General features: G+C 38.3%; 1 protein-coding gene across 2 annotated transcripts in view; it reads right to left on the bottom strand.

The window, feature by feature from the left end:
• GTDC1 (glycosyltransferase like domain containing 1) overlaps positions 1-12,200 on the bottom strand; it is a 397,042-nt gene extending 384,842 nt beyond the window's left edge. The window contains exons 1-2 of one of the 2 annotated variants that reach the window (XM_081261471.1): positions 12,067-12,200; positions 11,008-11,145 (exon numbers count right to left, since the gene is read on the bottom strand). The gene's annotated coding sequence lies outside the window, so the exon portion shown is untranslated. The remainder of the gene's footprint in view (positions 1-11,007; positions 11,146-12,066) is intronic. The other variant, XM_081261473.1, reaches the window with a different exon arrangement.
• Between the last annotated feature and the right edge of the window lie 1,387 nt (positions 12,201-13,587).

Consider the following 13,587-nt stretch of genomic DNA (forward strand, 5'->3'; position numbering starts at 1 on the left):
ATTTCAGTACTGCTAAGCTTTCTGCATCATAACTGATAAGTCATTCATTTCCTAAAACAGGGGTCAGAAAACAAGAGCTCATGCACCAAAATCCAGCTTAGTGCATGCTATTATATAGCTATGATCTAAAGATGGGTTTTATATTATTAAATGGCTGAAAAACATTTTTCTAATATTTTGTGATATGTGAAAATATATGAAATTCAAATTTGAGTCTTCATAAATAAGGCTTTATTGAAACACAGCCATGTTCCTTTATTAATGTGTTTTTCTTCAGTTGCTTTCATGCAGTGACAGACTTAAGTGCAACAGGAACCATCTGACCCATAAAGCTTAAAATATTTACTATCTGGTGCTTTAAAGAAAGAATTTGCAACCCCAGGCCTAGAGAATTTTTTGGTGGGCAGGTAATATGCTACACAGGGTCTGCTGTATAAAGAACCTGAGTGGAAATACTATAACGACCCAATTGTTCCCCGTCTTAATTACCATCCAATTAACATACATTTGTTGGGTCAATCCTGTCTCTCCAATGCTGACACCTATAAGTCACTTTCTGTCTCCTTTGGTTCCGTTTTGCCTCAATCCAAGGGATATTGACAGGGCAGGAAGAAGCAAGGAGCTCAACACAGGTCAAATTCTAGTTTTCCAACTTTAGCTTCTTCCATTTCTCCAAGCTCCTATGGTTCTGGATTTCTACTTCATATCAACCACTCTCCATATGGGCTGGGCTTCCTGTATAGAACACATGTCTTCTATCTTTCCTGCCAGAGACCTCAGGGCAATGAGCTGAGTAAAAACATTTTCGACTGAACTGTGCTGGACAATTATCAGTCCTACCCCCTGTTCTAACAACCACCCTAGAACATGGACTTTTGGGGGTCCCCTTTACAGCCTACATATATCAACATACTTCTGGCCTCCACTACTCCTTCTGATTATCATTGCTCCTGGAGCTCATCACTCACTCTTTTTACCTTCAAATCTCTGGCCTAAAGGTAAGTTCAACCTTCCCAATTGGCTTGTCATTCTGTTGCTTGAGTTCAGTTAATACAAATCTCCAACCATAAGAACACAACAAAGCAAACTCCATATACACTGATGAATTTTCCAACCTACATATATATACCTTTTTATTTTAAAAAGTCTGTCCCAAAAGGGAACATACCACCCTCAAAATAGCCTCCAGAACATCCCTTCTCTTTTTTCCCTCCATTATTGCTAGTTGGCCCAAAGTTTATATACTTGCTTCATCTGAGAGTGTTATCACCTTTCACTCACATAAGATACCCAAATTAGTGTGCCTTTTGAGCACATTAAAGCTTTTTAATGTTAAAAGCTATTATTAAAGCTTTAACAATCCTGTTTCTATTCTGAGGGGCAAAGTGGGATCTCTTGCTACTGCTAGATTGCAATGAAGATACATGTTTGGCTACATTTCAAGGAGTAAAAATGTAATTTCCCATAGAAAAATGTTAATAGTCCACAATGAGGCTGAACTGTCCATACTATACTAATGCTATATACTCATGTGTAGTTCATACTATATATGGTTTTGTTGCAATTAACTAATTCAGATACACATTCTTAAACTGTAGATTGACCACACCAGAAAATAGCTATGAAATGTCAGAATACATAAGCCTGGTGTATGGACGTCTGAGAAAATGTCAGTTTATATTCAGCAAAATGAGTTTCACTACAACACTGATATACTTGCCATGGTGAAAAGCTCCAAAAACAGCATATATACCTCATTACAAAAGAGTGATATCAAGCCAAGCATGGTGGCGCACTCTTGTAATCTCAACGGCTAGAGAGGCTGAGACAGGAGGATCATGAGTTCAAAACCAGCCTAAGCAACAGCGAGGTGCTTAGCAACTCAGTGAGACACTGTCTCTAAATAAAATACAAAATAGGGCTGGGGATGTGGCTCAGTAGTCAAGTGCCCCTGAATTCAATTCCTGGTTATCACCAACCCCCCAAAGAAAGGTATTAAGCATAAAAAGACTAACCGGTATTACTATTAACCATATCTCAATTCTAAGTGTAATTCTATAGGTAGCATCAATCTTAAAAATAAAAATCTTTGCTGGGCATGGTAGCACAGGCCTGTAATCCCAGCAGCTCGGGAGGCTGAGGCAAGAGGATAACAAGTTCAAGAACACCTCAGCAACTTACCAAGACCCTGGGCAACTTAGCAATACCCTGTCTCAAAATAAAAAGAACTGGGGTTGTGTGGTTCAGTGGTTGAGTGCCCCTAGGTTCAATTTCCGGTACCAAAAAAAAGTTAAAAACGAAAGTCTTCTTTAAAAATACACACAGGAACACACCGCCTATTTGGAAAAAGTAACAGAAGTCCAATGACAAATCCCTACAACTGAGAAAAGAAACTAGAGTCATACTGTCCATATTCAAAAAAGACTAAATATTTAGAACTGTATTCATTTGATGAGCCTTTTCTTAAAGAAACAGTTCTCAAACTTCTTCTTAATGTCAGGATTCCTTTGTGTTCTTAAAAATTACTGAGTACTCCCCCAAGAGTTTTGTTTACATGAGTTCTAATTGTCAATATTTACCAAATGAAAAATTCTTAGATATTTAATTCATTTTAAAACTTTTATTTTACATAGAAACAATAAGATAATTTCACTCTTTTTTCAAATTAAAAAAGTAACTTAGTAAGAAATGTGACATTATTATGCAAGTTTTTCAAATTTCTTTCATGTTTAGCTTAATAGAAGACAGGTAGGTTTGTTTGTTTTTCTTTTTTTTTTTATAACTGTAATTAATTTATTTTTTATGTGGTGCTGAGGATCGAACCCAGTGCCTCACCCATGCTAGGCAAGTGCTCTACCACTGAACTACAGCCCCAGCCCTGACAGGTAGCTTTTCCTATCTACTTCTATATTCAATCTGTTATGATACATTATTTTGATTGAGCTATATCAAAAAAAATGGCCTCAAACACAACATGAAAAAAGTGTTAATATTAACCAATTATTCATATAATTAAGGATGTTCTTTTTGATAATTCATCAAAACTTGACAAGTAGGAGTTTCTTAAGGACTAATTATAAATGTGGAATCCAATATATATGAAATTTTTGTATTCTGTAATATTTATTTTTGTTACTTGCTATTTGAAAGGATCTTTTTACCCATAATTTTGTAACACTGGAAAGTTAGAAAATAGTGGTTTATTCAGTTATGTAGGCACTACTTGACATAATTCATTATGTGACCAAAAAAAAAAAAAAAAACTCACATTCATTAATATCACCCTCTATCTCATCAAAAAAAATTTAAATATTAAAAGTAAACAAAAGCATAGGAAGTAACACAAGTTACCTAAAATTATCTAAAATTTAACCAAGTTAATTATCCAAATCTTTAATTTTCATTTTAAAAGTTTGCATTTTTATCACTGACAACAAACACTATCAGTAATTTTCCTTAAAGTGATGGGCTCATTATTTTGTTCATTTTCAAGAAAAAGATAGCCAAATAATTTAAATAATCAGAGTTTGTCCAGTAGTGATTCTTTAAAGCAAAAGTGATATTTCATGAAACATATGGCTAGTTCCACTGGTAACTCAAAAGAGAAAAAAACTCACACTTAAGGTTTTTCCTCTAGACAAGCAATGTGCTCAGGATGTGCAGCAGAAGTGCTTTTTGCAAATGTCCTATCTCATCACACCAAATTTAAAAATAAAAAAATACCCAGAGTCAAAATTTCACAAGATTAATAACTGTCACCACTTTATCAAGGACTTTCTTATGTAAAGTCAGCTGGATACCTCCAGCTTTGTTTTCATTGTTGTTGTTTTACTTTAACCTGTGAAAGTGTCTCAGTGAAGGATACAATGATTACTAGTATAGTTTGGTACCACTGGCATTTAATTTCTATTATGATTTCAATGGTTTTACTCATCACTAGCTTTGCACAAGCAGGGAAAACATTAAACAAAAAAGCAAAAATTTACTGTTCTGATAATAGTTTTATTCTCATAGTACCCCTAAAAGCAACTCAGTGACTCCAAAGGGTCTGTACATCACAATTCAAGAAATACTGTCTTAAGAAAATACTGAAAGCTATGAATGATTTAAGTTTGATAAATAATAAATTTATCAAATATGTAGAAAAATTCTTTAACTCAAAATTGATCTAATTTATTCCGAAGCTGAATTAATATATACAATAGCTATTAACATTTTGTAAGCACATACATGTATTATCTCATTTACTCTTGATGATAACAGTATTCACTAGCTGTTGTAGTACAGATGTGGAAACCTGGGGTAGAAGCAGGAAATTATCTGTCCAAGGTCAAAATGATAACTACCAGTATTTAATGGACTAAGATACAATGAAGTATTTTGCATGCTTAACCTAGGTTTTAATAACAGTCTTTTTATAATTTTTTAACCTTTATTAGTCTTTTTATCTTCATTATAGTTAAAAACTTTGAACAAACAGCTAAAATACTCTGCTCTAGGTTACTCAAGTGGAAAGAGGTAGATCATCTATATACAAATCCAAGTATGTCTGACTCCTGAGTACTGTAGTCAGATTTGTGTTACCACACGAATATCTGATATAAGTTACTTATAAAGAAAAGAAGGCTTATTCAGCTTACAGTTTTAGAGGTTCAACTCCAAAACGATGTGGCTGCATGGTTTGAGCCTCTGGCAAGGGCAGCATGTGGGACCACATGTCAGAGGGAGTACTCACATCATGAGCCAGGAAGCAGAAAGAGAGAGAAGATAAGACCAAGGTCCCACAATCCTCTTGAGAGCACACCCCCAGTGACCTTAGGACATCCTACAAAGCCGTACCTCTTGAAGGACCATAGCAACTCCCAAAATGGCAATTCTGGAGATCAAGCCTTTGGACCAAACTACAGTCAGTGCATGTTCCACCTCTGTACATCACACACTGGTATACCATTTGTATATATGAATAGATCAATAGCTTACAAGGGTTTTATATAGTTTTAAAGTCAAAAGGGCAAGACCTCTATTTGGAAAGCTTTCCGCCAACTTGATTACCCCTGTTTTTAAATGGAACAAAATCTACTTCCATTTAAAATAGTCTGAGCTAGACAATGCATTAATTTACACTATTTGAATATGATGATGAACTAACACACCAAGATCACTCTTTAAAAAATTTTTAAAACCAACTCAACATTGCCAAATGATAGTCACATTTTAAAGATGAGGAAACTGAAACTGAGACAAGTACCTAATTTTTCTCAGAGGCATACTGATCATAAATGGTAAAGAGTCAAAATCAGTCTGGGCTAACCCTCAAGCCCAAAATCTTTAGTCACACCACCTGCACATACTTAGGGGAACATCAAACAATGACCTAGGAGCTGCTCACCAGGTCTGGGTGCAGAGCTTGCTGATACCACATACTACCCAAGGCAATCAAGATATGAATCATCATGTATCTTAAAAACCAAGAGATGAAAAGAAAGCTGGTACATGCTGAAAATAAAGGCATGTTCTCAGGTGCTTCAAGTAAAGAACCTATAGTAATGTTAAAGAAAAGTAAATTCATTTGTAAAGGTGTCAGCCCACATCTCTGTGGCTGCAACAGTTTCCCTCCACTTAAAAACAAAACAACAAAAAGCCTAGAAGACAATATCATCACAGCTATAGGGGTTTGCTACAGATTACACAATAGCTTTCAGATGCCATGAACCCAGGAATACTGCAAAACTTAGTCAACTGCAGCAGAAATCATTTTCATCAACCCCAATGACTAAAATTTCCATTTCAACTTAGGATTTACAAAAGTCAGGGGTCAGGCCCTGAGGTTTGTTTATATTTTAAGGGTTCACACTGCAAAATAACTGCTAAATATGAAAACCTAAGCAAGTCAAGAGAGAAGGAAACAAGGTTTATCCAGCTCAATTCACCCTTACAACTTGTAGAAACTCAACTTTTAGGAAGGATAAACATCTTGAAATTGAACAGAGAAATGTGGCTTTAATTTCAATTCAATTGTAGTCTCAAGGGGTTTCCATACACATTTGACAGGAAGGTGACAAAATGGAAGGCTGTGGTGTACCACCTAAAACTGGCAAGCAATACAGGGTAGAGATGAGCAATTATGCTCAGCACAGACTACCACCAGGGATTCTTCAGTGGCAAAGGAAAAAGAAAAATCTGTAGAGCAACTTTACCTCCCTCCCATCAATGATTCTTAGTATGAATAAAAGGAATTACAATCTAGTAACATAAAAGCAGCTGACAGATATATAGGGGGAGGAAAAAAATCAAGATTGAGGTCATGTCCCTTTGACATGCATCATTTACACTAAGGATTCCCCACTTATCTGAATTAACTTCATGTACCTCATTTCATTCAGATAATTGAAGTTTTCCTTTTAGAGTTGTAAAGTGTTTACCTCAAAATAATTAGTAAACTGTCCACTTAAAAATACCACCACAAAAATTACAACCCCTTCCCCTCTACATATACATATGTACTCCACTATCATTAAAAGTATGAGTTTGGGTCTTCACGGGAAATTTGGCTCAAAAGTCCTCTTTTAAAAATTAGTACAAGAAATTCTACAATAAAAGTTATGGTCATTACCTTTTTAATACAGAGTGTTAGCATTACTTGTTAAAGACATGGTAATTTGGGTGTTCAATACATGACTATTTTTCTGAAAACAAAGATTTAGACTACTAAAGAATTTGATGACTTGTCTAATACAATAACTAGGAATGTATGAAGAGCAAAATCAAAGAGGTCTCTTTTTTTAATGAGCAAGCATTTAAGGGTCTTTTAATGAGAATTTACTCTTCAGTATATATTTACTAATGGACAAAAATAGAGTCATTAAACTCACTTCTTTATAGTGCCATAAAACTTTCTTGTGTAAGAAATATAAAATAACATATACATATTTGTCAAACTCATGAAAAACTGAAACATACAATGCCTTACAATTAAACATTGTGAAATTTTACAAGTTCTTAAATATCCTATAAGATGAATGATAACAGCCATTTTTATATGGATATACTTATAATTTAAAATACACACACTCTCTACTCCTAATGATGACAATGTAATATCTACACTTCTTGAAGGAATTTGAAATTTCTCTATGAACACTGGTTTCTGACACTGATATAGAACCTGTTATTAGAATGAATATACCTAATTAGTACTTACCTAAAACCTGCTATGTGCCAAGCACTATACAGAGCATTGAGGACATCACCAAGATCAAGATAGATTCACTCAGTCACACCCTTGGGGTATATATAGTCTAGAGGAAACATAGGAAATGACCTGCTATAAGAATATATAACAGCCACCTGATCAAATGAAAGTCCAAAACTGAAAGAAGACAAGGGCAAAAAATCAAACACTTGAAAATAATTAGCTATCACTGAACTGGACAAAAAGTATGCATGAAGTGTCTCCAGTAAGAAGGCAGCAGAGAACAGAGCAGAAGGCTAATCAGAAAAGGGGTCTAACTCATGAATGCATGTATCTAGGATATCTGAGAGTCCCTAATACAAATGAAAATCTAATCCTCAAAAAACATTCAAATGTTAACAGCTCTCAGTATCTAAGGAGTCAATCTGGTGAGGGTGACTCCAAGAGGCAAAATCACAGTATACTGGCTCTACAATACATTTACCATCTATCTACCAGGGACAAGAACAAGTCCCAGCTCCCCACTGGAAGGAGCAACGGCTAGGAGAAAACTGGCCAGGCTGTTATGGTACTTCATCATATTGAAAACAAGGCTCCAGTTCCACAAGGGACAGGGAATACAAAAAGGAACCACAAAAGAAATATGTCAAATCAATAGACTACTTACCACTAAAGAAAAACTGTGGAATTACTTCTGCTTTAAAAAAAAAAAAAATGCACACACACATATGTATACATATACCACTCAGTGGTCACTTTACCACTTAGCTACATCACCAGTCCTTTTTGAGATGAGTCTTGCCAAGTTGCTGAGGCTGGTCTCAAACTTGCAATCCTCCTATCTCAGCCTCCCAAATAACTGTAATTACAGATAATCACCATCACACTCAGCTCAAAAAATAATTTCATCACTTGTTTAAATGACATAAGCGTGACCCTAGCAAGTGTGGGGGAAAAGTACTAAATATTCTAATTCTTATTAATTGTCTAATTCTAAATCCTAATTCTATCTATAATAATACTGAAATATTCTAGATGATTCATACATACTTTGTTAAGAAGTTTATGCTATATATTGCTAAAACTCCTTACAGGAAATGTGTTTAAAATAAAAATCTGAGAGGTAAATTTGAGTATATGCCAAGGATATGATGTTAGATCGTACCTCTGTGAACAACAGATGTTCAGGGCACCAGAATGACTCCACACCAGTCCACTGCAGAGGACTGGGACAGGGAGAGAGGTGCTTTATGTATTTTCAGTCTTGGTGAAAGGGACTATCTGGCACTGGGTAGGCCAAGTGAACCAGCAAGAATAGATGTGAGACGACTGCTTCATACAAATTAAACACCATCCAACTCTACTGTACATTTGTTTTCAGTAATAATATCAATGGAGTAATGAAGGTAATTCAAAAATACTGTCCCTGAGAAGGTTATTATCTATATGACTCTATATGTTCAAATAGGAATCACTCTACGGAATTGGCTTTTAATGTGCTAGACGGAAATTTTACCAAAGCTCTAGACCACAATTTTACCAAAGTTCTTCAAAAGATGAAGTGGTGATAATTTCAGGGATAAAAAAGCTTAAAATTCTTTCTTTAGTTTTTTTTTTTTTTTAATAAGTAGAACACGCTATTCTGATCTACTGAAGAATAGGTAAGAATGAGTCTAACAAAATTAGTAATTACTTGGCTTTTTTAAAGTGTTTTAAGATTCACCAGCATGAAGCATAACCTATTAAATTGAGCTTAAAATATTAAAAATATCATTTCAGTATAGTTTGCCAAAGTAGTCTAAATTCCAAAAATCATATTCCTTACAAAGGTGTCCATGCTGAAAAATAAATCCTTATAAAGTGAAAACAATGCTTTAAAATGTGGTCTACAGAAACAATGAGAGGGTCATCAATTCATGGTTATCAAAATTCAGTCTGCTAGAAACTTTGTACTCGTCCAGTCTGATTGAATTGTTCTATCACTAAATTTAAATAATAGTGTCCTTTCCTAATTTCACAGTAACTAACAAATATTAAAGAACAAAATTAATATTGTTAGTCCTCTCAACTTTTCTAAATTATTTGACCCCTGCTATCTTTCAATATCAGAATTCAGATTAACTGGTTCAACACAAGATGAAAATGAGTTATTTCAAGTTTACTGTATCATGATTCAGATCTTCCAGGCACTTTTCTACTAACAAGATCACAAGCATTGGGCTGGGGATGTGGCTCAAGCGGTAGTGCGCTCGCCTGGCATGCGTGCGACCCGGGTTCGATCCTCAGCACCACATACCAACAAAGATGTTGTGTCCGCTGAGAACTAAAAAATAAATATTAAAAATTCTCTCTCTCTCTCTCTCCTCTCTCACTCTCTCTTTAAAAAAAAAAAAAAGATCACAAGCATTTATACATTTCCTACTACACAGATTAATAAGACATGGTCCAACTTTCATGAAGCCCCTACTAGGAGAGTGAACACAACCCACAGGTATTTACTAAATGTCTAATCCAAACACAGCTGAGAGAAATACAAAAAATTCACCCCAGAAAACAAGAACTTCAAGACTCCTGCACTTGAGGCACAGTTAAAAAGTGATGTTGGGGATGCTGCAATTAAATTATTACATGGGTGCTAGACCTCCTTTCCTAATTAATATCAAAGTCACATACACCACAATCCTAAAACTCTCTAAATACCAATCTGCTGGCAGTAACGCAGACTACCTGAATCAAGAATATGAATAAAGATGTAAAAAATAACCACTAAATGCAAACTAAATCAGAAATCAATGCTTCAACTGAAAGAATGTACATATTTTCTAAGTATAAATAATTTGTATATTTTTATATAGTGGGCCCAAATCACAAAGTAAGGCACATACTCAAAGCAAAAAAAGAAAAAAGAAAAAAAAATCAGTAATTACTTGGCTTTTTTTAAGATAACAGTGGTGGGGGGGAGTTTGCTGGGAATATAACTCAGGTGCATTTGCTTAACAGACTGAAGTCCTGGATTTTTGATACCCAGCACTGAAAGAAAATAGTAATAAAAATAATAAGGATAAACTCTGGCACAAGAATATCCATTGGGGAGGTCTGAATTACCTAGATAAGTGTTTAGTTAATTAAGACAACCAGTTCTCTTCAGCTCCTGCAAAAATCTCTTCAAGAAACTCTTGGATTCCTTATTTTTCTGTAAAATAATAGGAGTTGGATTATACTGCTAAGGTCCTGTACAAAGCAAAACAATAAAATAAAATTTAATGTTATTGTATTTTTATACCTTTATTTTATTTATTTTATTTTTATGTGCTGCTAAGGATCACACCCATGCTAGGAAAGGGCTCTACCCCTGAGCTACAACTGCAGCCCCACAAAGCAAAAATTTTATACTTCTGTGGATCTTAACATTAAAATGTCAACATGTTTTCAACATGAGTAAAGAAGCCATCTTAAAGCAAGGGCTTCAAGAAGCCACCAAAATAATAATGCTATAAAATCCCATTTTTCTTTCAGTAGCATGCTAGTTTCATAATTCAAAAGGTTCTCCTCCAACCCTCAACATTAAAACTGTTTCATTAAATACAGTATAGAAATCTAAGGGAAAATGTATAATAAAATAGAGTGGAAACTGAGAGGAATCTATGCCACATCAGACCTGGAATGCATTAATTAAAATTCAATATTGCACTTGGTATGTAGGTTCCTACATGAAAATCCTGTCATGGTTAAAGCTTAAGGTTAAACAGGTTAATAGAATCCAATAAAATAGCTCTATTGAATTATACTGAACTTCTTTTCTGCAGCTCGTTTACCTGATCACTATGTGAAGCTTTAAAAATCAACTTCAGTGGTAGCATCAAATAAGCAAGGCAAGCCTGAGCACTTGGGGGCTGCGAACTGAAATCCACCTCCTGTGGAAAGTCACCCTCAACTCAGTTTTCCATTTCGAACTGTGATACAGGTAGAGGGAAAAAATGTAAAGCCTCTTCTTTGAACCTCCCATCACTGGGCCTCAAGCATTAACTTAAGAATTATCTCAAAGATAATCTAATGCAACATAATTCTAAGACTCTAAAAGTCGTATTTGCTAAAGGAAAAAAACACACACACCCCAGGACCAACGGTTAAATTAACGTATTACTGCAACTTCGCTGTGGGGTACAAGGTTGGATTACAAGACTTAGATTAAGAAAACCTTTCCACCCGGAAGGACGGACTATCTGGGTCCGGATGGAAATACTAAGTATGTGCTGAATCCTTAAAGGGGCTTGGCGGGAGCAAAGGTGCAAAGTGTGGTCTTTGGTCTCCACTGACAGTGGAAAGTGGAGCGCTGCCGTGATATCCGGATTGTGAGGGCGGCAAGGGCCTGGGGCAGGTTTAGACAGGCAGCCTGAAGGTCTGCTGGGAGGTCCCTCCGCCAAAGGGGCAACCAAGGGGACCGGATCGCCCTTCTCCCTGCGCAAGGAGACGTGCCTCCAACTACCCTCGCAGGCCGCGGGAGGAGGAAGCGACGCAAGGGCCTCAAGAAGCCGGCACACAAGACGTTTAGACACCAAGAAAACTAAATTATAAGTCGGCCAGTTTACGAGAGGAATGATACGCAGTCGCCAGGACACCCGACCCCGGACGCCGGGATCCGAGAACCCGGCGCACCAGCGGCGGAGGGAGCGCGGCGCGTGCGTCGAGTGAGCGCCCAGCCCTCGGCTCCGCCCCTCCTCCTACCCTCCGCTCCTCGCGAGGCCGCCGCCGCAGCCCCACTGGGAACTCCGCGCAGCGCGGCCCCGCGAGGCGGGCGCGGTGAGGAGAGGGGAGGGGCCGCGCTCCCCGCCTCCCCGCCGGCCCGCGCAGCTCCCAGCCCGGAGCCCACTCACCTCCTCCTCCTTGTCTCTCCCTCCTGGCCACCGGCGCGGCCCAGCCGGCGACGCGCTGACGCCGAGCCCCTCCCCCGCAGCCGCCACCGATGCCACCGCCCCTCCCGGCCCGCGGCTGCCGCGGCCTCCGGGCGCGTCAAGCGAGGGCCCCGCCCTCGCCCCGCCCCCGGACCGAGGCTCCGCCCCCGGTGTGGCTGCAGATCGGCGGGCTCTGGGTCCCTGACTCAGCAGCCGCTCCGCCCTCGCGGTCTACAGGGCTGCGCCCGGCGGCCGAGCTATTCACACCTGCCTACTGCCCGCAGGCCTCGCTCGGCTTCCCACCGCCCTGCGTGCCCTTTCCCATCACGTCAGCATCCTCGGCCGCCCCTTCAGCTTATTCGTACTCTTTCCTCAAACCTTTAGTCCTGTTCTAAGCTCGTGTCGGCGTCTTCTCTTTCCTACCGCAGGGTCTACACTTCTCACTCACTATGTTGGTCTCCCTTCTTCTTGCCGACCCCTTCTGTCCCCTTTCCGGATCCTCTCCCCAGTCAGCTGGAGCCTCAGGGTCCCCGTGCGTCACTGGCTGTATATGCGCTCTGCAGCTCCTACCTCCCGGGCTCTTGCTGTGCCAGGCGTCCTAATTTCTCTCACTCAGATCCCCTCTTGGATCCCTGCTGGCAGGGTCACGTTTTTTCGTTATCCGCATTTTGCGCATCCTTTCGGTTCTCACTATTACACACACTTAAGATGAAGTTAGGGTATTCAACAATTGCGTATTCGCGGTACCGCTTACATGAAGAGTCACAGTGAGCAATTAAAAATCATAAGGCAAGGCGACACAGTAGTGACCTTCTTCTGACTAGCCTAGTTCCACCTACACTTTCCTTTGTGCAGTAGTAATTGACCATTTTTTACATTGGGGCTAACAATTCACCCATTTTGAATGTCTTTTCCCCTTCAACCTAACTTCACTAAAGCTTTTATTTACTCAGTACACAGTAGAAACATCACCAGGAACTTTTAAAGCTTCGGGTCCTTATCTGTAAAATGAGGAATTCGTGTCTCTTCCTCTTTTTTAATTTCCTCAGATTCTGGAAATTTTGGATTTTGTATTTGGATGGAGGTTGTTGGAAAAGTGATTAAAGCAAAGGCAAAACATGCTATTGTAACTGGGTATCTGGTTACTTTAGTAACTTTTTTTTTTTTTTTTTTGCCAGGGATTGAACTCAAGGGCACTTGACAACTGAGCCACATCTCCAGCTCTATTTTGTATTTTATTTAGATTTCTTTTTAATTTTTATTTGTTCTAAGTAGTTATACATGACAGCAGAATGCATTTCATTATACACAAATGGAAATCAACTTTTTATTTCTCTGGTTGTACACTATGTAGAGACAGCATCTCACTGAGGCTGGCTTTGAAGCTGTGTTCTTCCTGCCTCAGCCTCCGGAGCTACTGGGATTATAGGCGTGCCTTATCTTGCCAGTTGTGGTAATTTCATTTTTAAAACTGCAACTGCAACTTGGCAGAGTTAAGCTGTG

This window comes from Spermophilus citellus (assembly GCF_964194105.1).
Source record: "Spermophilus citellus genome assembly, chromosome: 11".
In the NCBI taxonomy this organism is placed as follows: Eukaryota; Metazoa; Chordata; class Mammalia; order Rodentia; family Sciuridae; genus Spermophilus; species Spermophilus citellus.